Here is a 24,923-nt window from a genome sequence, read left to right on the forward strand (position 1 = left end):
CTGTCTCTCTTGTCAGAGGTAGAAATATTTGCAGGGTTTACAAGCTAATTACTTCTTGACTCGCTTGGAGTGCTGAGAATTTGCTTAGCAACTGGCCTGACCAGTCTCCACCCCCCTCCTGTACCCCCAAACACTACCGCACTCACCGGTGGGGCCAAGGGAACAGTTTTCGAACTCAACAAGGATCAAGCATTTTGTGAAAATGGTGCCAGTCTTTTCCTCGATGGGACCCGAGCCTGTAACCCAGTCCAACAAAACGAGGGAGAGCAAGCCAAAAAAAACCTTTTTAAGAAACAACACAGGCAGTAGGAAATAATACTGGTCAGGGCTTGTTTTCCTGGCTCAGGGCCTCATTCCAACCTGTTGCAACCAGCTCTGGAGTGTCTATAGGGACACCCTGGTGCAGGGGCCCCGTGGAGGAAAGAAACTTTTACATTTCTGTTTGACTGGGCTGCTTGCCAGGGGCTAAGTTCAAAGTGCAGTTTCCAGTAATTTGCTGGGACTTCTCTGTGGGTTTGATAGGCCAGGACAGAAGCATGCAAGCTGAAGTAATATTTCCTGATTTCTGTCATTTCTTAAGAAGAGAGGGAAGGTGGCTGAGGGACTGGAGTTTTGGAGAGGTTTCGTTGGCTCTAAGAGCAGATTCTGCACCCCCTCTCATCCCCTATACTCCCACGATCCCATCCCAGGCCATTGGCAGAGCCATACCCCAGAGCCAGTGTGAAGTACCCATTTGGTGGAGCCGGGGAAATCCTCCATTGATTTACTGCATGTTAGCATTATTTGGAGCTATAACGTTGTCCAATATGGCAATATGTTCTTGTTTTCTCTTATCTGTCAGATTACAGTGAACATTAAAAAAATCCCCCCCTCCTCCACTACATTCAAGTCCATAAATGTGGACTTGATTCAAGGAGAAAAAGAGCTACAAAGAGAAGTTAAATTTCATACTCTTGTCTTACCATTCCTCATTCCCCAGCCACCCCCTTTCCAGAATATCAGCACAGGACCCATTTTCTTTGTGTCTTTGTATCTCCTTCAGTGTCTATCAGAGGATTTGACACAGAATGATTCTGAATGAATCTTTGTTAAATGAGGGGATGGGTCGTAGTGGAATCTCAGTTTAAAATGCTTGGTGGGATGTAATTTCTGTCAGCCCATAGGAATGGTGCTTTATTGATTTCAACAGAGAATCCTGTTCCAAAAATGTTTGGTTCGTGCCTGCTTGGGTCACTTCACACAGAAAGGACTGGGCTGAGCATGGAAGGCATCAGAAACAGAGGAGAGAAGAGAAAAGCAGTGGAAGACAAAGCGAAGTCTTTAAGGTTCTTTATTCCGTCATCAAATTGCAATCACCTTTTAATAGTTCTCGCATGCACTTCACACATCCTTATAGCCAGGAAAACTAAACCAAACAAAACCCCAGGAATAACCAGAGGTGGGGAGGGGAGGGCAAGGGTATGGAAATAGCCTGTGGGAGTTACTTCCTTTTTTCCCCTACAAAGTTCCTTCCTCTCCTTCAAGTTCATGCCCTTTCTTTTCACTTGCTAATTTGCCTTTGAAAGGCTGACTATAGGTGCTGCTTTTCCTTTAGCTTGGAAACTTGAATTATGGCAATTTAACATTATAACATAATTCTACTGCAATTAAACAACTTGGGGCTGGTGGTGGTGATGGAGTGGATGTGTTATGGGAATGGGAAGCAGAGAATTCACCATAATGAAATTTTTCTGTGTTTGATTAAGAAATGCTGACATAAAGCGATATTGGAGGAAATCTTATTGAAATACTTTTAATGGAAGTTTGGTGCTGAAGGCATCCAAATATGTATCTATATGATGCAAAGAACTAGTTAAAGGTTTAAAAAAGAGAGAGGAGGCAGTCTGATTGTCTGGACTGTATTACACCAAATAATGATAATATTGGATAATATTTTTCCCCTTTACTGAATTCAGGCTTAAAAAATTTACATGAATGAATTGAGTAGTTGTTTTTAGAATGTGGAATCATGAAAGTATTCCCTAATCAGTTTTCTGTAGTTAAATTTTTTTTTTAAAGTTGTAACAAATTGTCTATAAAACCAGGCATCTAGCTAACTCTGTAGGTGAGTTTCAGAGAAATGAAGAGCAGAGAAAGAGATGAATTAAAAAATTATCCTTGTTAAATGACTGCCTGCATTGTGGTTTAATAAAATTGAGTAATTCAGATTCCTGGATAAAGAGAGCTTTCTCATTATTGGACACAGATTTTTTAAGGTAAACATGGATTTCCTAACACATGCCTGTCTACTACCCATCTCTATTCAAAAGAAGAAAGACATCTGCAAATGACACTGGCCTTAAAATGGGATTAAGGCATGTATTACTTCATCAATTCCTGTATGTGCTAATGATTGAGGAAGTGATTTAAATACCTCATACCTCCTTTACCTATGATATTAGGCCTTTGGCATTTATGGAGGTAACATGGGCAGTTTCATCTTATCATGAGGGATCCTAAAGACCCATGATTTGTATAATTTGTCGTCTCAGTGAGGCCTAAAGCACTGAAATTTCATCTTGTGTGTGGAAGAAAGCCCCTCATCTAGTGAATGAACTGCCCAACCACCCCAACATCCACACCTCAGTGTGGGTCTGTTGTTCCTCACACATCCCAATGGATGCCGCCATTTATTCTTGTCAAGTGAGCAACATTTGGTTTCTTTGTGAAAAATGGACCTGTAAAGATGGACCTTTGGGTTAGAGGGAAGTGACAAGTCAAAGTCTAAGAAAATGAAGGTTCTTAGGCAGAAAGTATTTTTACAAAATTTGTAATCCTGCATTTTAAACCTCCTTCTCTTAGGAGACCTAAAGAGTGATTCGGACCTTTCAAATATACTTTCTTACACTTTATGGAGGATGTTATATGCTATAGTGACATTTGAGAATTTGGGAATTTGCATGTTAAATGATTTACTTGGGGTCCTACATGCCATTTTCCCCCCTATGCTTAGGATATCTTGGAGAATATTTTTAAAACTGTCATGCTGTAAGAATTACTGAGTATGTATGACTGTTTTGGGATCAGCACTGTCACAGAGCCAAAGCATTTAAATGAACAGTAGTGAAGTAAATTACATAAAATATATATTGACAATATTGTTAAACCACATAGCAGGAACATAAATGAACAGGTATACCTTGATAAGAGAAACTCAGAAATTATTCATATGGCGAAAGCATTCTTCATTGCAGCAGAGGCCTGGCTATAGGTTTTGCTTCAGGTGTGGGAAGGTTTTCTTTGGTTCTTTAATTGAGATTGTTCAGCCAAATAACTACAGACCCCTCTCAAACAGCCCTTACATTTCACCCCTATATCCAATTCTTCTTGTTTTATTAGACTCCTTTGTTCCATTCAATTATCCCCAAAGCAGCATAACACATGGTTAGGAAGGAGGAACAAAAATGTAATAAATACCTTCTCTGTTTTATATATATACTGGGTTGAATAGTGTCCCTCCCAAAATCATTTCCAACCAGAATCTCTGAATGTGACTTCACTTGAAAATAGGACCATTGCAGATGTAGTCAAGTTAAGATGAGCACATACTGAATGAGGGTGGAACTTGAATCCAATATGGCTGGTGTCCTTACTGAAAAAAAGGGAAATTCGGAGACAGACACACACAGGAGGTCATGTGAAGACTGAAGCATGAATTGGAGTTATGTTACCACAAACCAAGAAATGCCAAGGATTGCTAGCAACTGCCAGAAGCTAGAAGAGGCAAAGAAGGATTCTTTCTAGGGTCTTTAGAGGTAGCAAGGCCCTTGATTTCTGACTTCTGACTTTCAGAACTGTAAGAAAACACATTTCTGTTTTTTTAAGCCACCAAGTGTGTGGCACTTTGTTAGAGCAGCCACAGGAAAACTAATAGAGCATCTGTTCTCTCGTTTAATCCTCACAACATGCTCTGAAGGGTGGTACTAACACCCCATTTTGCAGATGAAGTTCAGAAATATTAAGTAACTTGTTCTAAGTTACATAGAAAGAAGGTAGAGGGATTTTCATGGTAATTTTTACAGCTGTGAGGACAGTTTTTCCTACTCCCTTGCAGCCTACCACCAAGTGGGATTTGGCCTGTTTGTGATCGGATGAAGGGCATTTTGTTGCCTTGTTCCTCATCCTTTCAACGTCTGACCGCATTGTTTCATTTATGGTGAGTTTCCCTGATATGCTGAAAAACATGGTTGAATTAAGGAATATATCTATTGCATAAAGCAAGGGACATCTGATTATTTTTTCCTGTGTCTATGGATGCTAAGGCTTAAGGGTCATGTTGGGAGTAAAGCACTTCCAGCAAATCTACTCCTTTAGTGCATGTCACATTATTCTTTATTTTCAAAATAATCTGCAGACATTTCGGCCAAAAAGCTATATATCTAATCTCTATTTTAAAATTTATCACTGTGCTATCCTTGTGAAAACTTTCAACTCAATATTTTAGCCCCTCCAAATAAGTCTAATAGTACCATTACCTACTGGCTGTGGGTTGAAATAGCAAGTCATTATGATGTCTGTATTAACATCCAAAACACACTGGTTTTCTTCCAGGATTCCCATATCTATTATTCTTAAAACATATAACTTTTAAAACTCAAATGGTTTTCCCAAGCCAATTCTCTAATCATGGACATAAATTTCACTCTATTAAGGAAAGGAAACTGGGCAGTATGACTAAAGTTAGGAATAAGATCACATTTCAAGGGAGGGGAAAAAAAAAAGGTTAGGAGTGGAACTTTTTCCTTTGCTTTTGCTTGTGAAACACAATTAATACAAAACCTTGCTTTCCTGCACACTTAAAGTGCCCAGACCTTTAAAGTCAGAGGTTAGAGTTTAGATACTGATGCTGTCATCCCTTCGCTCTGATTTGGCAGGGATTCTGAGGAGAAGCGCTATCTGGGTGCTGCTCCCACTTTTCCTTAGAATAGCCGGAGAGGCAGGGGACTGGTGAGAGCCAGGCGGACTAGGCTTTCCTCTTTTCTGTATCTTAGGGAGGTTGGAAATTATTCAATTGCAATTTCTCCCATGAAATATCTATTGCATATTTATGAGTCCTCTTAATGAAGACTGTCATGGAGAATTTGTGATAACCAGGCAGCTACAAACAAGGAAAGGGGATGTGGTGGGAAAGTCTGACTCCATAGGATATGGATGGTAGATTCTGTGGTATTCTTTTGATTGCTACTCCTGAAAATACCTCAGCTCCTGATAGTGTTGCTTTTTAATGTTTATCAAGATTTTTCTCTGCAAGAGTCTCTTTTCAACCTATTAGACTTACTTCCTTGCTATTTTTTAAAAATTAACTCTGTTCATCTAGCTTTTAAAACTAACCCTTCTATCAAGGACATGACACAAGACAACCTTCCACCTGTACTTCACCAGCAAGCATGCAAGTTTCCTTTGAGAATGTTCAGTGAGATACACATTGCTGATTTTCTAGGAATAGTTTTGTATATACATATGAATGAAAAAGCACACGAAGTGATATAAAGCAACTTTTGATATTTACATTTTAGCTGATTAACATTTATATGTCAAATTTGAAAGAGGTCAGTATAGCTAGTTGAGAAGTTCTTTTAGTGAGCCAAAAAAAGGGGACAAGAAAAGTGTGTTTTTAAATCTGTATTTCTAGTGTTGGTAGAAATGAAAATTATTTGGAATATGCTCTTTGAAAAGCAAAGTAGCAATAATTATTAAAATTAAAAATATACATATCCTCTGTGGTAGGTTGAATTATGTACCCCAACAGACATGTTCTCAATCTTAATTGGTGTCCCTGTGGATGTGAACCCATTGTAAATAGGACCTTTTAAAGACGTTATTTTTAGGTAAGGTGCAGTCAACTGAGGCAGGGTAGGCCTTAATCCGGATTACTGGAGGCCTTATAAAGAGATGAAACCGGAAGCCAGAGTTAGAGAAGGCCACAGGGAGAACCTGGAAGTTCACAGAAACCAGCAGAAGAGAAGGGGAGGACATCAACGTGTGAGATACAAACCAGAATGCCACAGACTACAGGGAGAGAGCACAGCCTTGCTGACGCCTTTATTTTGGACTTCTTGTAGCCTCAAAACCGTAAGCCAATAAATTCCTATTGATTAAGCCCAACCAGTTTGTGGTATTTTTTGATAGCAGCTCAGGCCAACTAAGATGTCCTTCAATCCAGCAATCTCATGCTTGGGGATCACTACCATATAAAAAATACCTAAAGTTGTCACCAAGTGGCTCTCTATGACATTTTGGTGTTTTAATTCTCTGAACACAACTTACCCTTATCTGCTATTTTTCTTACTGTTCATTTGCTCATTCATTTGTTAGGTCATTCATTCATTTATTGTCTTCTCCCAACATAATGCAAACACCATGAAAACAAGGACTGAGTCTGTCTCCTTTATGAATGAAACTCCAGTACCCAGAGTAGTCCCTGGCACAGAGTAGGCAATCAATATTTGTTGAGTGAAATAAAAACATCCATAGATAAGGATGTACATACAAGGATATTTATTGCAGCATTGTTGTAGTGGCAAAAAATTAGAATCAAAGAACATACCCATTAGAGAGGGAATAGTTGGGAGCAAAACCACTCCCTGCGGAAGCAGAATGGCACAGGTTAATAGCATGTTGTAGTGTCTGACTGCCTGGGTTTTAATTCCTACTCTATCACTTGTTAATGGTACTCCTTTTAAATGTATGCTAAATGTACAGTCCTGGGAAAGTGGGAAAGGCACCTCCTCTCTATGTCTCAGTGTTCTAATCATAAAACAAGGACAATAATATGATTCTCGTAAGGTTTACGTGAGAATTAAATGAGGTAATACAGACAATGTACCTGAGGACAGAATTTTACACATAGTAGGTATTCAATCACTAGAAATTATGATTATTTCACAATCTGTTAAAAAGAATGAATTAAATATCACTTAACTTGGAGGGATTTCCATGGGGAATTGTTTAGTGGGAAAGGAACGATGATGAGAAGTATATTTAATAGATGATACTTTTGTAAAGCCAGCAGTGTTAATAAAAATTCTTATATATTTGTGTGTGTCTATATAAATTCATAAGAGCATAAAATTATGGAAGATAAGCACAGTCGTATAAAGCTGGGTGTGGGAAGAGCAGGATTGGGGGTGAGGGGAGAAAGTTGAAAAACAACCACCACAACAAAAGACTAAATAAAAAGATATTAACAACACATTAGCAATGCCTTGAATGATTTTAAAATTACAAAATATATGTGTGTATGTATATATCTACACATAATTAACATGCTTAAAAAGAGAGTCTGTAAATTATTAATGGTGGTAGTCCTGGGGGGTTGGGATTCTACATCATTTCTTCCTTATATTTTGGAGTATTTGGATTTTTTGTTATAAGTGCGTATTATTTGTATACTCAGGAAAAAATAAGAACATCTTACTATGGGGAAAAAGATAAAAGCCATCCTCGTCTATTTCTGTAACTCCCTATGGATGGAAGAAAGACAGCATTAGGTTGGGTGTGTCCCTGCCCTGCCTTTAGTGTTTCAGAGCCTGTGGGGTTGTCAGAACCCAGTTTGGAAGGAGCACTTGTACACATGGTCTGAGAACATGATGGCAAATCACGTCTGCTACCTCAAATATAAGGGATTATGTGAATCAAAGGTGGTGTAAACATAGGCAAATGGACTACAAAATTCTTGAAAATGGGAGAGAAGGGAACCACAAATGCCCATATCTGCAAATAATTCAGGTTCAGGAGGCTGCATGGACCCTGAATCTAGAAATTTTCTTAAAACGTCACTTGATTTGTGTCAAAACTTTGCTCAGACAGGCCCTGTTACCTTAGCACTAGTGATATGATAAAGTTGAAATTCCTTAGCTTGGTCATCAAGAACCTTGAAAACTTTGCTAACTTTATTGCCAACTATTTCCTTCTACCAACTCTCTGCTTCTGGCAGTTTAGTCTTCCTAATATCCACCCAAAGTCTGTCTTGACCTTTGTTCATGCCTTTCTCCTTCCTTTTCCCTTTTCTGGATTTTACTCATCCTTTAAGCCTTAGCTGAAGTCCATCTTCTCTGAAAGGTTTTTGAATTAATCTAGTCCTCAGGGGCTTCTCTGTCCTCCTGCCTCCCCCCTGGATATATCGTTAGCTGCACTGCACCCACTCACAGCACTATCTGCATATACACATTTATCTCCTTCCTTCAACTGGTAAACTTAAGGATGAGGCTTGTGTCTTTCCCTTCCTTGCGTTTTCACAGTTCCCAGAATGTTGCCTTGGATGGAGTTAGCATGCAGTAAATATTGGCTGATTGATAGATATTTATAGATATTTTCTTGAAAACCAAAAGTATGTTTGTGTAACTAGTGATCCCATAATTAGTGCATGTGTTAGTGTTCTTATGTGGAAACCAGTTTATTTGCATATAAACTTATCTATCTAGAAAAGAGAGCCCTGCCTAAATATAGAAAAATAGAGGAGACTTTTTTTTTTTTTTTTTTTTTTTTAATCATCATTTTATTGAGATATATTCACATACCACGCAGTCATACAAAACAAATTGTACTTTCGATTGTTTACAGTACCATTACATAGTTGTACATTCATCACCTAAATCAATCCCTGACACCTTCATTAGCACACACACAAAAATAACAAGAATAATAATTAGAGTGAAAAAGAGCAATTGAAGTAAAAAAGAACACTAGGTACCTTTGTCTGTTTGTTTGCTTCCCCTACTTTTCTACACATCCATCCATAAACTAGACAAAGTGGAGTTTGGTCCTTATGGCATTCCCAATCCCACTGTCACCCCTCATAAGCTACATTTTTATACAACTGTCTTCGAGATTCATGGGTTCTGGGTTGTAGTTTAATAGTTTCAGGTATCCACCACCAGCTACCCCAATTCTTTAGAACCTAAAAAAGGTTGTCTAAAGTGTGCGTAAGAGTGCCCACCAGAGTGATCTCTCGGCTCGTTTTGGAATCTCTCTGCCACTGAAGCTTATTTCATTTCCTTTCACATCCCCCTTTTGGTCAAGAAGATGTTCTCCATCCCACGATGCCGGGTCTACATTCCTCCCCGGGAGTCATATTCCACGTTGCCAGGGAGATTCACTTCCCTGGGTGTCTGATCCCACGTAGGGGGGAGGGCAGTGATTTCACCTTTCAAGTTGGCTTAGCCAGAGAGAGAGGGCCACATCTGAGCAACAAAGAGGCATTCAGGAGGAGACTCTTAGGCACAAATACAGGGAGGCCTAGCCTCTCCTTTGCAGCAACCGTCTTCCCAAGGGTAAAACTTATGGTAGAGGGCTCAACCCATCAAACCACCAGTCCCCTATGTCTGTGGTCATGTTAGCAACCATGGAGGTGGGGTAGGCGAATACCCCTGCATTCTCCACAGGCTCTAGAGGAGACTTTTAAATCCTTGGAAATGTGAGTGCACTTAGTGATGTGAATCTACATTTGCTATAGGAAGCATAAATGAAAAAAATGAAGCTATATGCAAGACATTTAATCTTTAAGAACTGGAAAGAGTGAAATATTAATTAGGATAATAGTAACGAACCCATAGCTTTTATTAAAAGCAGACTTGTCTAAACACGTTATCTATATTAACTCACTTAATTCTTCGAGCAATCACATGAGACAAGCAAAGCATACTATTATTAGCCCCATTTTACAGAGGGCAAAACACAACTACACCATCTCTACTTGTACTGAGTTTCTTTAAGCTATTTAACTGAAATGTGAATAATAGTTTTATGATTTATGGCTGTTATAAATTTACTTATATGGTTGCATCTGCACAAAGGATAAAATCCACACACCCAAATACTTTGTAAATGAGATGATTACAATTCTGTCCAAGGTGGGATTTAAAAGTAATGAAGTTGGTTCAAAGAAAAATTAGGAAACCTACCCCAGAAATATTTCCCGAGGCAGACATCCTCTGAAGAAGCCATTTACTTTAAATCTGAGAATTCTGTCACTGCCTATCTTTTAGAATGTTTTTAAAAGCCAATATATGCTTCATAAAAGAAATTCAATCTCCCTTATTTATAGTTACATCTGGTTTTAAACCAAAGACAACTTTATTATCTACCTCATTCAAATGATCTCGTCTGTATATGATTTTACCCTCAAAGGCTAAAGAATTGCCATTAGCAAAGAGTGCTCAAAATAATTTTCTAACGGTCTCCAAAAGGGAATTTCAAGATAAGAGTTCCAAAAATGTTGGCAACGTCATAATACCCAAATTCCGGAAAGATCAAATAATCGTCGTAGACTGTACAGCTCTTCAGGGACAGAGAGAAGATGAGAACCCAGGGCTTTTGATTCCCAGTCCACTGTGCTTTCTGCTAAACTGCTCTACCACCAGAGGGCACAGTTGAGGTACTTACAGGCTGCCCCCTGGAGGTGGTGTTGAGAGACAACAGACAGCAGTGGCTTGGGGAGCAAGGCTAAGGGATGCTGCTTTGACTGGAAGCTTCCACTTCTTGGGAGCAGCAGATAGAGTGTCAAATGGTAAGAACTGAAGGACTGATCAGTCCCTATTATTTATTTAACTGGCACGTGGAAGGAAGGAGATTATTGGATTTATGTTATGTTCCTCACTGAGAAGAAGGAATATCAATTTCTCATAAGCTTGTCTTGTGGGTGTAAATGCCCAGAAACTTTAAGCAAGGGCTTCAAAAAACTTTGTGGACCCTAGCAATGATAGTAGCTAACATTTAAGGGTTTACTATGTAGCAGGCATTGTTCTAAGTGCCTCACATATATGATCTCATTTAGTCCTCAGAACAACCCACTGGGGTAATGACTATTAGTACCATTCCAATTTATAGATGAGGAAATTGAGTGACAGAGAAATTACCCAACTTGCTGTAACTTGTCCAAGGTTTTATCACTATTAAGTAGCTGAACCCATTTCAGACCCAGGCAGTTTGACTTCAAAGCCTAATCAATTTTTTTTTTTTTTAAATTTATCATGCAAAAGTTCAAACACACAGAAATGTGGAGAGAATAGCTCAATGACCTCCTGTTTACTCATCTCTTAGGTACAACAATAATCATTAACTCATGGCCTATTTTGTTCTATCTATATCTCTACCTACTTCCTCTGTCCTGTAGACTGCTTCCTGAATTATTTTCAAGAAAAGACAAACATCCTATCATTGCATCCACAAATATTTCAGTAAGTATTGCTAGAAATGTAATAGCTTAATAAAGCAACCACTCCTCTTCCTTCTCCACCTCTTCCTCCTCCTCCTCCTCCTTCTTTGTCCTCGTTTTCTTCTTCCTCACCTCATCCTCTTACTTCTTTCTTCTCTTGCTTTTCTTCTTCCTCCCCTCCTCCTTTTTCTTCCCTTCCTCCTTTTTCTTCTCCTTTCCCTTCCTCTTCCCCTTCTACTATTGTTTCTGCTTCCTTTTCCATATCTTTCCTTTCATTTCTGAACAATTGAGTCTTAAATCCATAAGGTGGGGCAGAATAAGTTTTCTGCACTGGAATGGGGAGGAAGTGTAGTGGCTCATAGCAGGTTGCCAGAGCCCAAACAGGGTAAAGAGGTGTCAACATTGGCAGGGGAGGGGGAAGGGGAGCTGGCATAGGAAGCCAGAGACCAACGGAGTGAAGAGGAGAAGCCCATGAAGGGACTCGTTCATGTGAGGATCCAGAACCTGAACAAGAGAGGAGGATATATGCAGAGGGGACGTTGGGTTGAGTAAGGAAGGTGTCCATGCAGTGTGAGTGTGGGGTGAAGTTTTGGTGCCCAAGAAGGGTGAAGAGGGCCTCCATGTGGGGAAATAGCCGTTGCTGAGTGTTGGTGCTCGAGTGGGGTGAGGAGGGCGTATGTGTAGAGGTGGAGTGGTGGCAGAATCAGGAGAAAGGCTACATCCAGGGGATGGATCAAGCAAAAAGTAAAGGATAACGGGAGTCAGTTTTCTCAATGTTGGAGAATGGAAGTACAAAAATGGAAAGGAAGAAAACCAGAATGAACCCAGTGCTGATGTATTAAAGTGGCATAATGGTAGAAATTCAGTTTCATCTGTCTACTAATCAACCAACCAATCAATAGATATGGATATAAAGATATATTGATATATAAAAGAATAAATATAAATGTAAATACACACAGAGACACAGACACCCCCCCCCCCCCAACACACATATGCCTGTGGGTGTACGAATACATACATATTCCCCAACTCTGTCTACCGAGTGGGGTCGGGAACAGTGTCACCCTGATAACAATAAGCACACTAAGCCCCTAGATCATGGCTTCTAAATGCCAGTCTCTACTGAAAGGAACCAGGGCTCCTTGGAGAAATGACTGAACTCAGGGCAGGGGGCAGGGAAAGTACAAAGTAAACCTGGAACATTTTACTGGGTCAGAAACAAAGGAAATGTTCAAAGAATTTGGGGGACATGTCACAGAACACAGGGGCAGCTTGAAGGAGTTCCATTGGCCAAACTTTAAAGGATAGTAAAGGGTCATAACCCATTGAATAAAATAGAAACCTATGAATCCATATAGGTATAAATAAATGAATTATAGGTCCAAATCTGATGAGCAATGGGATATTTGAATCATTTGGGATATCATTGGGATATTTGAATCATTATTTTAACCCACAAATATTTCTTAATTTCAAAGGGATAAAAGAGTTACCTTCAGTGGAGAAGCCTGGACTATTTCATTTAAATCAAAATATCAAAGTGAACAACATTAGTAATAGTGCAAATAGAAATTGTATGGCACATGATAAGATGTGATGAGAACAACCCAGCAACACTTCTGTAATATTCCTGCCAAAGATATATAATCTAAATCCAGTCACTAGGAAATATTAGACAAATGAGGGACATTAAAAAAAAAGTATTGGCCAGTAATCTTCAAAAGTATCAAGATCATGGGAGTTAAGGAAAGATAGAGGAACTGATCCAGACTGAAGAAGATAAGCTAAATGCAATGTGTGATTCTGATCTAGAGTATTTTGCTATAAACAACATTATTGGGGCAACAGGTAACATTTGAATGGGGTCTGAGGATCAAATGGTAGAATGCTTCCATGTTGATTTTCTGATTCTTATTGGTATATTATAGTTATGTAAGATGATTCTATTTGTATAAAATATATACTAAAGTCTTTGAGAGTGATGAAATATCAGGTCAGCTACCTGCTTGAAAATGGTTCAGAGGAAAATAGTTATTTGTCCTGCATTTTAAGTTTTCTGTTTGTAATTGTTTCAAAATAAGAAATAGTTATTTAAAAAACCAAAGTGCCATTGCCACATTTAAAATAATTAACCATAATTCCTTAATATCATCAAATATCTAGTCGATGCTTGAATTTCCCCAATTCCCTCATTATTATCTTTTTTGGCGGGGGGTGGGGGGGACAGTTGGCTGTTTGAATCAGGATCTAAACAAGGTTGTGTTTTTGTTGGTAGCTCTCTTAAGTCTCTGTTTTCTTGCTTTGGAGTAAATAAGGTCATTTTGTTTTGGAAGAGTTTTCCCCCAGTCTGCATTTTGCTGGCTGTGTCCTTGTGATGTCATTTAGCATATTCCTCTGTCCCCTGTGTTTCCTGTAAACCAACAGGTCTGGAGGCTTCATCTAATTCAGGTTAGACTATTTTTAGCAAAAATACTTCATAGGTTACACATAGTATCTGCTGTCTCATTTTTTTTATAATATCAGCAGTCTCAATGATCATGTCTAGATCTATGATATTTTAATTCTATCATTTTTTCTTGATTATCCTGAAGGACAGTTTGCATAAGGAAGGCAGGATAAACACTGACGCTCCCCTCACCTTTTTAAACTAGTTTCAATAAATCGGTTTCTTAATATCATCCAAAGACAATCACTTAATTTTTTTTAAGTGTAGTAATAAACTAATAGGTGTTTAAACGTATTTGAAATGCTTGTTTTTCAATTGATCGCAATTTTCTTACCAATGCACAAATTGTCTCATCTTTGGCGAGTTGGAACCTCTTCAAGTTGTCTTCTGATTCCTTCAGTCATCTTTAGTCTCTCTTATTTTCTGATATGACAGAATGTTTGGGGTTCTCTTGTACATTCTTGCCCTGAACCGAGAATTAGCCATTTTCCCCAAAAAGCTGATATTCTTTTTTGGGAAATGGTATTATTTGGAAACCATAACCTGGGTATGAGGGATGATTGTTGCTACTGAATTGGTTGTTGTTTTTAGGTTTCCTTCCTTCCTTCCTGTCTACTCCTATTTTCAGTGATTCACTGTTCTTCCAGATAGTCAGGCTTAGAGCCTCTGGTGATAATATCCTTTTATTTATTTATTTATTTATTTTGCCTCCCTACTCCTAATTTGACCAGGTCTGCTGGATTACATATTGATTAACCTGGGGTCACATGAAAACTTGGACAAGACAATCATACCTAAAAGAGATGCCTTGGAGAGGAGTCTGAAATAGCAGCATTTGTTCTTTGGCTCCTTACCATCGATTAATGTTTTGAATAAAGACTGGTCAAATGTGAATATTTGGAAAAAACACTGGATGTGTGGACTAAAGCACTAGGAAAAATGATTCAATCAGCTGGAACAAATGAGCCCTAATTAAACAAATGAAACTGGTTAAATGAGCCTGTATCCTATTAGTGACTAAACATGAGAGGGGTTGAAACCATTTCACGGGGGAAACACTGAAGGGTTAGGGGTGATAGCCAGAAGGAATAAGGTATGCAGTGAAAAATCATGTCACCTCTCCAGGATTTGAAAGATGCTCATGAAGAGAATTAGAACTGTTGATCTTGTGAAGTGCTGGGAGGACCAGGACAGTGTCCAGAGCTGCGTCATGCAGGGTTCTGTGAGGGGGGGAGTGCTACTTGTAGTGTGGGGTGAGCTGTTTATTATGGGAATTGAGCCTTACACAATTGTGGGAGGATTTGGGGGAAAGGAAGGTCTGGAAAGAGGAGTTGGAGGATCAGAGGAGTGATTTACTTCAGAAATAACTGAAGCACTGGCCTTGGTGAGCAAGTCAGAGCTTGCAGGGAAATCTCAGAAGACAAGCAGGTCCAGCTGCTGAAGTGGAACTGCACAGGGGCACTGGTGGAGGGGCTGCTGGGTCGCTTCAGAGGGTAAAGAGTAGTGGGCCGCTGTTGGTGAGCAGGGCTAACCACTGGAAAGAAGAGCTAAATGTGGAAAGGAAGAGAGTGAGGAAAACTGGAACCTGCCAGCCTCCTCTATGTCTTTCCATCACCATGTCTGACTGTGAAGACTTCAGAGACTAATTACTGCAGCTCCACTTCTCCCCTCCAAATATTGCCCAAGTTTCTCTTTTGACAGTTCTAACCCCAAACCCTAGAGGGAGGGGACATCTGGAAAATCCAGTAGTTGTTGGATGAACCAAGCTGAGTATGGCATAATCCAGCACAAGAAGAGGCAGACTTTTGCTCTATAAAAGAGAGAAGTAAAAGGATCATTTTTTTTATTATTATTTTTTTTATTAAATTCAGTTTTATTGAAATACATTCACATACCATACAATCATCCATGATATACAATCCACTGTCCACAGTATGATAACATAGTTATGCGTTCGTCACCACAATCTATCTCTGAACATTTAAAAGGATCATTTTTAATGTGTCCAAGTACGCTCTACCTCCAGAGATACTGAGGGGATGACCTTATGGCAGGGATACTGTCGATGGATTCAAGCACTGAGCATTTCATTTGTCTAGAGGTTAAAAAAGAACTTCCACAGGTTGCCACCATCAATCTACCCACTTACCTACATCTGTACCAGGGCACTCTACTTTTTGTTCCTTTGTCCCCCACTCTCTTTTCTGTGAACTGGGAGTTAGATCTAGAGACTTGATCTCATTTGGGTTAGATTACTTTTTTTTTTTAGCAAGATTAATTCAAAAGATGTACGTAATCTATGTTGTATTTCCTTTTGTCATGTTTGTGGCTACTAGTGACCATTCCTTCATTTGGGGAAAGCCATGTCTTACCCTCTTTGCTGTTGCCATTTAAAAAAAAATGAATAAAAAATGAATAATAACTAAACTTTCATAAACCCAGCCAGGATGGGCATGGCCTAGAAAAAAAGGATTATGCACACACATTCTTATGCACATGTATGTATACACAGGCATGTATTTCCATATACATATCCTTGTAAAGATGAAATGTTTCTGAGCTATTGCCTAGGTACCTTCTTAATCAGCCCTATTGTATGCCAGCCCAAAGACACCAGGTAAGAGGAAGAGCAGGATTTGCAGTGAGCATGTGTACTGTAAACATTTACACCCTGGAGAATAAGCATATTATCCTGTATACTTTATTTTCATACTGTGTTTTTGTACTGTGCCTCCTGGGGGATAAAACCAAATCCCTCCATTTACACTTCCCAGCCAGGCGGGGCAGGACAGCAGAAAGAGGGGATTGGAGAGCAGAGCGGCCCTGTGAATTAAGGGATCAGACATTTGCTTTCATTGGCCCCGGTGCCAGCCCAGCCTGGGGACCTACGTGAAGTATCTTTGATGCTTTCACTTTGTGGAAGTCCATAAATACAATCTGGTAGAGATCATACAGGACCAAACTAGTTTGGAAGCTAAACTGCCTGTAATGTCTTGATGGAGATTTTCTTCCGCAGAGGTGGAACAAACTCCTTTGCTGAGTTAGAAGACCTAGGTATTACGTTGTCTTAAACTGTTTACACTTGGAACACATTTTTATTGCCCTCACAAGTTAAAAGGTCCTATTTTTTTTTTCTCATTATTTCCTATGGCTTTGGAATTAACCACTGAGAGAAGGCTGCTTAATAGTTTCCCAACATGCAACTTCCCAAAGCAGTTTTGGATCGACATGCAACATATAACCGGTGGGTTGGAAGGAACCTAGAAACGTCTTTCAGGGAAATACCGAAATCCCTAGAGAGAGAAGGAAGCCGGATTAAAGACCTCTTAGCACACTAGAAATCCTTGAGGTTTCTCATTCTGTTCGTTTGAGATATATGAAATTGTCATTTTTGTGTATTAAAAAAAATGGTCTACCATTGACTGTTTCATATAGTTCAACTTTTATACCTTAAGAATATGTTCAGTAGTTGTCCTTGGCATTCATGGATCTGAGCTCTTGTGAGTCTGAAATCAAGAGGGAATACAGTTAAGTAAAATTGTTACAAAGGGATGAGGAAAAGCAATGTAATGGAAAAGCAAACTACCTATGTTCTTTAAATCACAACCCTGTGGTCTCCTAATATCTATTTCTTCAGAGAGAGTGTTGTAAAGGTACAGTCATTCCTCAAGTTTCTTAGGATGTTAATTGGAAGGTGATTTTGTCCCTTTTTGCTGGAATGGGGACCTGCATGCAGAAGGAGAATTAGATTCCACAGAATACCCTGGAAATGCCCAGGAAAGTGACCAAGTCAGGGCTAGACCCTCTCTCTGAGGGTGAGATATTTACATAATTTTTAAGAGACAGACTGTTATTTTTCAAAAGGCCTATTTATAAATTTACTACGCAAAAACCTAAGTGCTTGATGAACTGAATGGCCAGGTACACTCCCATTTGAGGAAGTGACTTGGGAACAAAAATATGGTAAATATAGATTGTTTCATTGAATTTTAAAACCTTCTTCTTTTAGCTCTGCTATTCTTTGCCTAGTCTTGCCTTAATCTTCTTTGAAAGGCATTGTACCCTGCTCCTATGAGGGGGCATAGATAAGCTGATTTTATTTTAGGTGGCCTTTTCCTTCATGACAAAGAAAGATACTCCTTAGCATTTGTTCTGGTTTGCTAATGCTGCCATTATGCAAAATACCAGAAATGGATTGGCTTTTATAAAAGGGGTTTATTTGGTTACAAATTTACAGTCCTGAGGCTGAAAAAGTGTCCAAGCTAAGGCACCAACAAGAAGATACCTTCATTGAAGAAGAGTCAATAGCGTCTGGGACACCTCTGTTAGCTGGGAAAGCATGTGGCTGGTGTCTGCTGGTCCTGGGTTGTGTTTCAGCTCCTCTCTCAGCTCCTGTGCATCCTTAGCTTAGCATCTCCAAATGTCCTTCTGTCTGCAACTCCAAGCATCTCTGAGCATCTCTAAGCATCTGGGCCTTGGCTTAGCACATTCTGGGGCATTTTCCTCTCTCTGTTCTCTGTGTGAATTCCCTTTAAAGGACTCCAGTGAACTAATCAGGACATACCCTAATTGGGCAGGGGCAAATCTCCATGGAAACATTCAATCAAGAGGTCACACCCTAATCAAAACAAGATTGCCTTAAAGAATATGGCTTTTTGGGGGACATAATATATCCAAACTGGCACAGCATTGTTGGCAGATTTCTTGCCAAATCACACTGAAGGATGTGTTGCTTTTGGGAGACCATGTTGTGAACCAGCACCTTTCCATATTATGTATATAGCAGCTACCATGAGAGAATAAAAGAGCCAATCTATTTTTCTGAGAAGGGCATTTTCTTGTTATATTGTCACTTCGGGCAAGTTTTATGGACACAATTTTAGTAGTTCCTGCTGGGGCTCCTTCGGCCTCCTCAGCAGTTGAGGGCTAATTCCAACCATTTTGTGTAGATTTTGACTAGCTAACCTCAGAGGATGGCCCTTTCCTATTGAGCCTCTGTATTTGAGGGTTACTTTTATGGGCTTATAGCACTTTATGCATTGAGTTCACCACTCAGTGATAGCATACTTTTAAATGGCTGGAGCCAATGAAAGCTTTTTGAAATAAATCTGTCTTGGGAAGTATATGGCATCTTCTCTTTGAGTAATAGATGGTTTAAAATCTGATCCTGTTTTATTTTTTCTTGCCTATAGATTCTTTGCCCATGCTTTTTAAAGCCAAGAGTTTTTGGTGTTTTTTTAGTCCCCGTGAAGATAAAAAATGCAAGATAATATATGCTTGCAATTGCTTTACCAAGGTTTCAGAAGAAATAAAAACAAAACAAAACAACTAAGAAGTCTCTTTGTCAAAGTTCTGGAAAATAAAACTTTTGGATAGGTTTTTGGGAAACCTGTTTTGCATTAAAATACCAAATAAAAGAAAATGATGGATTGTTTTGGCACCAGTTAGGTTGAGCTTATGTGATGAGAGCTGTACATAAAAGACAGCCAGTTATTGTCATAGTTGACAGATTTTTGGGTACTGTCTACTTGTTCTGTATAGTAAAGTCCCAGGGGTGAGGTACGTTTCCAAAATTCATATGCCAGGAACAATGCAAACTTTTGCTGTATTAGAGACTGACATTATCTTTCTAATTCCATTGATATCTCAAATTTATAATCTTGCCTGGCACATTAACTTAGTTTCTGTGAGTTTATGTGTAATGTATTATCACCATTGATATGGCTTTATTTTTATTTTGGTTTTTTTTTTGCAAGTTTGAAAGTTGCCTTAAACTGTTGGTAGGATTTTGACAGGAGATAGATGCAGAGGTTTCCAAGTGGAGCAGATAGTGCTGGCAAGGAGAAAATGATGACGACATGTCCTGGGAGAGGCAAGATAATTAGTTTAATTGGAGAATAGGTTATATCTAGAGATCTTCTGAGAAATAATGCTGGAAAGGTATTTTGGGGACATATTTGCAAGGCTTGGGTTCCAGAATAAGGACTTAGTACTTCATTTTTAGACAATGTGGATCCATTTTAATCTTGAGAAACGGGTTGGGGAGACTCCTACAGAGGCCATTGCAGTGATCTAGAGGAGAAGGTAATGGAGTCTGAAATGGGTGGAGGTGGTGATTGGAAGTATGCTGGGACAGATTGCCTTAATTCTGCTGCTTTACGCTTTATACACTTGTGCTTCAACATGACATGCATCATTAATGGACCCTCTACTACACCGTTTAGTAGAAATAACAAAGTCCTGACATTAAGTCCAATGTTAAATGAAAATAAGTGTGTCCAACAAATATTCATGTTTGTTAGGTAGCTGTGAGGAGAAGTTGCCACCACAGATTCCCATACCTGGGGAGCGATTTAACTGAAAGATGATTATTGAAGCCAATCGAAGACTAACAGTACTTTATCTTTATTCAGCACTTCACAGGTTTTAACATTTATTCCCTTTATAACCTCATTTAATCTTTACAGCAGTCTTGGAATATATCTCCTAGTATCCTCACTGTGTAGAAACTAAGGTGGAAAGAGGTGAAGTACCTTGCTCAGAGCACAGAGGTGGCAGAAACTGGACTGCGAATCTGTGTTTACAGCATCCATGTCTGCCAATCTTCCTGCCCTTTTCCTTGCTGCTTCAGCTGTACTTGATGACCTGTTAATTTGCAATTGAATGAATTTGTTCATTCATGTGACCTCTTCAAGTCATTTTCTTGGAGGTAATGTTAAAAATCCACCAGACCTCTTTGTTTTCCATTTAAGCTTCTAGCAACAACATGAGAATTACATCATAAATTACTTACTCATTGTTGTTGGCATTGAGTTAAGGAGAGAATGTTGGCATGTTTGGATTAACATATTTGATTGAACCCCCATAGCACTATGAACTACAGTTCGGAACTGTTAAGCGCTGAATAAATGTTAGTTGATGAGCAATGTTCTTGGGAACAAGAAAGATGCTTAGGAATGTGCCTTAAATGGAACGTTAAATGATCCCCTCATGGCTTGAGATTCACTGTGCTTTCCTAAGTGCCTCATTTATGACCCTAGCTCCTTGAGTTTTATCGTTTGTAATATTTGATATGTTATTTGAAGTAACATGAAAGCATTCCTTGAAATGCTTCTTTCTAGTATCTACCGTAGTTTCCCACAAAATATAACTCTTGGTTTAACTTATAGCTTGATTCCTGCCTTTCAACTGAGCTCACGGAAATAGGATTAAGGTTTGTTGGTGAGTTGCTTATAGGAAACACCTGATATGGACCTGATTTAGATGATGAGATCCTAGACTTCTAGCCTTAGCCTGAGCCTGAACCTTATGTCCTTATGAAGGATTTGGGGAGGGAGGGAGTTTATTTTGCATGTGGGAGGAATGTTAGCAATTTGTGGCCAAAGGGAGGACAGTGACAGTTTTAAAACATGGCCGTGATATGACCATGTCTGAGGATGAATCTGGACCCAACATTGTGGGATTGAGAACATCTTCTTGACCAAAAGGGGGATGCGAAATGAAACGAAATCAAGCTTCAGTGGCTGAGAGATTCCAATGGAGTCGAGAGATCACTCTGGTGGACATTCTTAGGCACTATATAGATAACACTTTTTAGGTTTTAATGTATTGGAATGGCTAGAAGTAAATACCTAAAACTGTTGAACTGCAACCCAGTAGTCTTGAATCTTGAAGACAATTGATAACAATGTAGATTACAAGGGGTGACAATGTGATTGTGAAAACCCTGTGGATCGCATTCCCTTTATCCAGTGTATGGATGGATGAGTAGAAAAAAGGAGGACAAACAACTAAATGAAAAATAGGGTGTGTGTGGGGGGGTGATTTGTGTGTCCTTTTTTCCTTTTATTTTTTATTCTTATTTTTACTCTTTCTGGTATAAGGAAAATGTTCAAAAAATATATTGGGGTGATGAATGCACAACTATATGATGGTACTGCGAACAGTTGATTGCACACCATGGATAATTGTATGATATGTGAATGTATCTCAATAAAACTTAATTAAAAAAACATGGCCACAATTCATTGAGAGGTGGGGTCTTATCTGCTCCCCCCTGAATATGGGTGGGCTTGTGACTGCTTTGAAAAATAGAGTATGATAGAAGTCATTTTGTGTGGCTTCCAAGGCTAGGTCATATAAGACCATGCAGTTTTTGCCTTTTTCACTGAAACCCTTGCTCTGGAATCCTGAAATGGTATGTAAGAGGTGACTCCTTAGACCATCAGTTTGGAGAGGTCTCATGTGAGTGTCCTGGTCCACAGTTCCTGCTGAGTCAGCCATCTCACCATCCCCACCAAGGTGAGGCTGTTGTGGACCCTTCAGACAAGCCCAGGCACTAATTGAATAACAAAGAGTTAAGCTCCATTGGAGACATGGAACAGAAGAGTCAACCAGCTGAGCCCTGCCCAAATTCTGCACTCACAGAATTGTGAGCTCTAATGAAATGGTGGTTGTTCTAAGCCACAAAGTTTTGAAGTAGTTTGTTTTGCAGAAATAGATAAATGGAACAGAATTTGGTGCCAGAAGTGGAAAGAAATGAGAGAATGCCTACCTTCCAGAAAAGGTCTTTAAGCTTTAGGTGATTAAGTAATTACATGTGTGATATCTGGGCACAAAGGGAAATTTCTTTGCAGATCTGAAAATTCCTGAAAGTTTGTGTGTGTGTTGTGGGTACACTGTACTCAAAGACCAGCCCAATAGCGAATTATTATACAGGTGATTTATCTTCCTCATTTCTTGGCATCCAGAATATGATACTCTAAACCCTTGCTACTCATAGTATGGTCCAAGGGCGAGCAGCATTGGCATTAATTAAGAGTTTGTTTACAAATGCAGAACTTCAGACCCCACCCCAGGTTCTGAATCAGAAAGACACTGTAGTCTAACAAGAACCCAGGAGATTCCAATGCATGCAAAAGTTGAAGAAACACTGGTCCAAGCATTCCTACTCACTATTATTACTGCTTCTCTTGTTGTCACTACTAGTATAAAACAAAGGAGAGCTCCCCCGTGTACCATGTTCTAGTGACTTACAGAAATTGTTCCATGTAATTTCATTCTCATAATAACAGTGCAAAACAGTTAATATTATCCCCATTGTATACAGGAGAAAACTGAGGCTTAGAGACTTCAAGGGACTTGTCCAACGCCAGACAGCTAGTAAGTGCCAGTGGCAGGAGTGGAACTCTGGTCTGTGTGTTTCTAAAACCTGGGCACAATCAGCTCCAGGGATTCAAGTCTAAATAACTTCTTTGGAAAGTGATCCCAGAAGCTACCAGTAGAGGCATAGGGAAGTGAACAGGGAAAGGAAGGAGCAATAGGGGGTACATCACAGAGCCAGTTACTGTTCTGGTAGCTGGAACCATTTCCCTGGAGATCTTCAGAAAGAAAGTTAGAACACTATCTCAGGGTTCTTCCATGTGAGCAATGAGGGAGCTGAGGTTTCTATATAGTCTGTAGAGGATACCAACACCAATCCCTTGGTATTTCTGGGCTGCCCAGCATGTGGGGAAAGTGGGCTCAGGGGGTCAGACAAAGCCCTTAGGCCAAGAAATACGGGTACTGGGATTTGGAGGTCTGGGCAGGGTTAGGGTGAAGGATATGGGCTGGGCACCAAAAGTATCTGCTATACTCTGCTTCTCTGTATTTGATAGATTCCTCACAAATTCATTTTTTCCTCTTAATTTTTATTTATTGAATCATCTATTGTTACAGAATTAAGGGAAATATACATAAAGTCCTAATTCTTAGGGATACTGTCATGTTTTTCGAATCTTAAAAATAAATCTGAATAATGAAAAAAATCGAATCAAATGATGTTAACTTAACAAATATGATGTTTTCATTTCAGTTGTGTTCTCTAGGTGTGCTCATCTCTATATACACATATAGCTATATTCTGTTTTTTAAACTTAATGAATCATTACTGTTTTCTCTGTGGCTACCTATTTTTAAAAGAGTAATTGTGCAGGGCTGCATAATATCCCATTGTGTTGCTACCATAAGAGATTGAACAAGTCGTCTCTTGCTGCATGTTTAGGCTGAGAAATAGATCCTAACTAGCACAAATACAGGACCAAACACTCTCTGTAGCACATGAATGCAACTCAGTTTATTTCATGGTGACTGAAGCACTTCCACAGGCTTTATTTCAATCAAGAAATATGTATCGCCTAGCTAGCTGCTACATGCTGAGCTCTGTGTTGGGTATAATGGTAGAACACAAAGATACAGACAGTCTTTGTCCTCCCGGAGACAGGTTTATTTGTGTGGCAATTGCTGAAAAGTTAAATAGCAATAAGAAATTAAATACCATTAGAAGAAATGCATTGTGCTAATGGGTGCTAATGTAGGGTATGTTTTGATGAGCTTAGAAGTGTGGATTATACAAAGAGGCCCCTGAGTTTGTATCTTATTATTTTATAATTCTGTAACTCATAGGCAGAAAACCCATATATTAGTCAGGGTTCTCTAGGGAAAGAGAACCCACAGGATATATCTGTAAATATCATGAGATTTTTATAAGAATTGTCTCATGTGACTGTGGGGATGGGCAAGTCCAAATTCCGTAGGGAAGGCTCCAAGTTCAGAACTCCGATGAAGGTTTTCAGTGAATTCCGCAGGAGAAGCTGGCTGATTGAAGAAGAGATGGAAATTCTCTCTCCTGAATGCTGAAATCATCACTTCTTTTAAAACCTTCAACTGGTTGGATGAGACTTCTCTCATTGTTGAAGGCAGTCTCCTCAGTTGATTGTAGATGTAATCTGCCATAGATGCCATCAATTTACTGATGATTTAAATCCATGAAATATCCTCACAGTAACAATCAGGCCAGTGCTTGCTTGACCAAACAACTGGATACCATCACCTGGGCAAGATGAAGTATGAACTTAACCATCATTACCCATATTGATTCTAATGAGAATGATGAATGGAAAAGAACTTGGGCTCTTCAGTGCATATTCAACAAGCAAATATTTCTTGGTAATGAGCAAAGAAGGTGTGAAAATGAATGGTGTGGTCATATAGATTGCTGAGGGCTCCAGGTTTCCCCATAGGTTTACTTCCACACAGAGCCAGGCCCTGCCATCAGATTCCAGAGCCATGCCCTCAACCCCCAGGCTTATGCTACCTGCTATGAAAAATGAGGCTAGGTTAGTAATTGATGCTTTATACAGGTACATGAAGATTGATAAAGAAGTTCTTAATATATAATATCCATTACTTCTTCAAGTATCAAAAACCAATTTTAGCTGATTTAAGCAGAAAAGAGATGTT

General features: G+C 39.3%; 1 long non-coding RNA gene across 1 annotated transcript in view; it reads left to right on the top strand.

Annotated features, from left to right (window-relative positions):
• Positions 1–11,150: 11,150 nt before the first annotated feature.
• The window catches only part of LOC119529022, a 49,244-nt gene continuing 35,471 nt past the window's right edge, over positions 11,151–24,923 (top strand). The window contains exon 1 of the long non-coding RNA XR_005215810.1: positions 11,151–11,216. This is a non-coding gene — a long non-coding RNA (uncharacterized LOC119529022). The remainder of the gene's footprint in view (positions 11,217–24,923) is intronic.

The sequence above is a fragment of the Choloepus didactylus genome, chromosome 3 (assembly GCF_015220235.1).
Source record: "Choloepus didactylus isolate mChoDid1 chromosome 3, mChoDid1.pri, whole genome shotgun sequence".
NCBI lineage: Eukaryota > Metazoa > Chordata > Mammalia > Pilosa > Megalonychidae > Choloepus > Choloepus didactylus.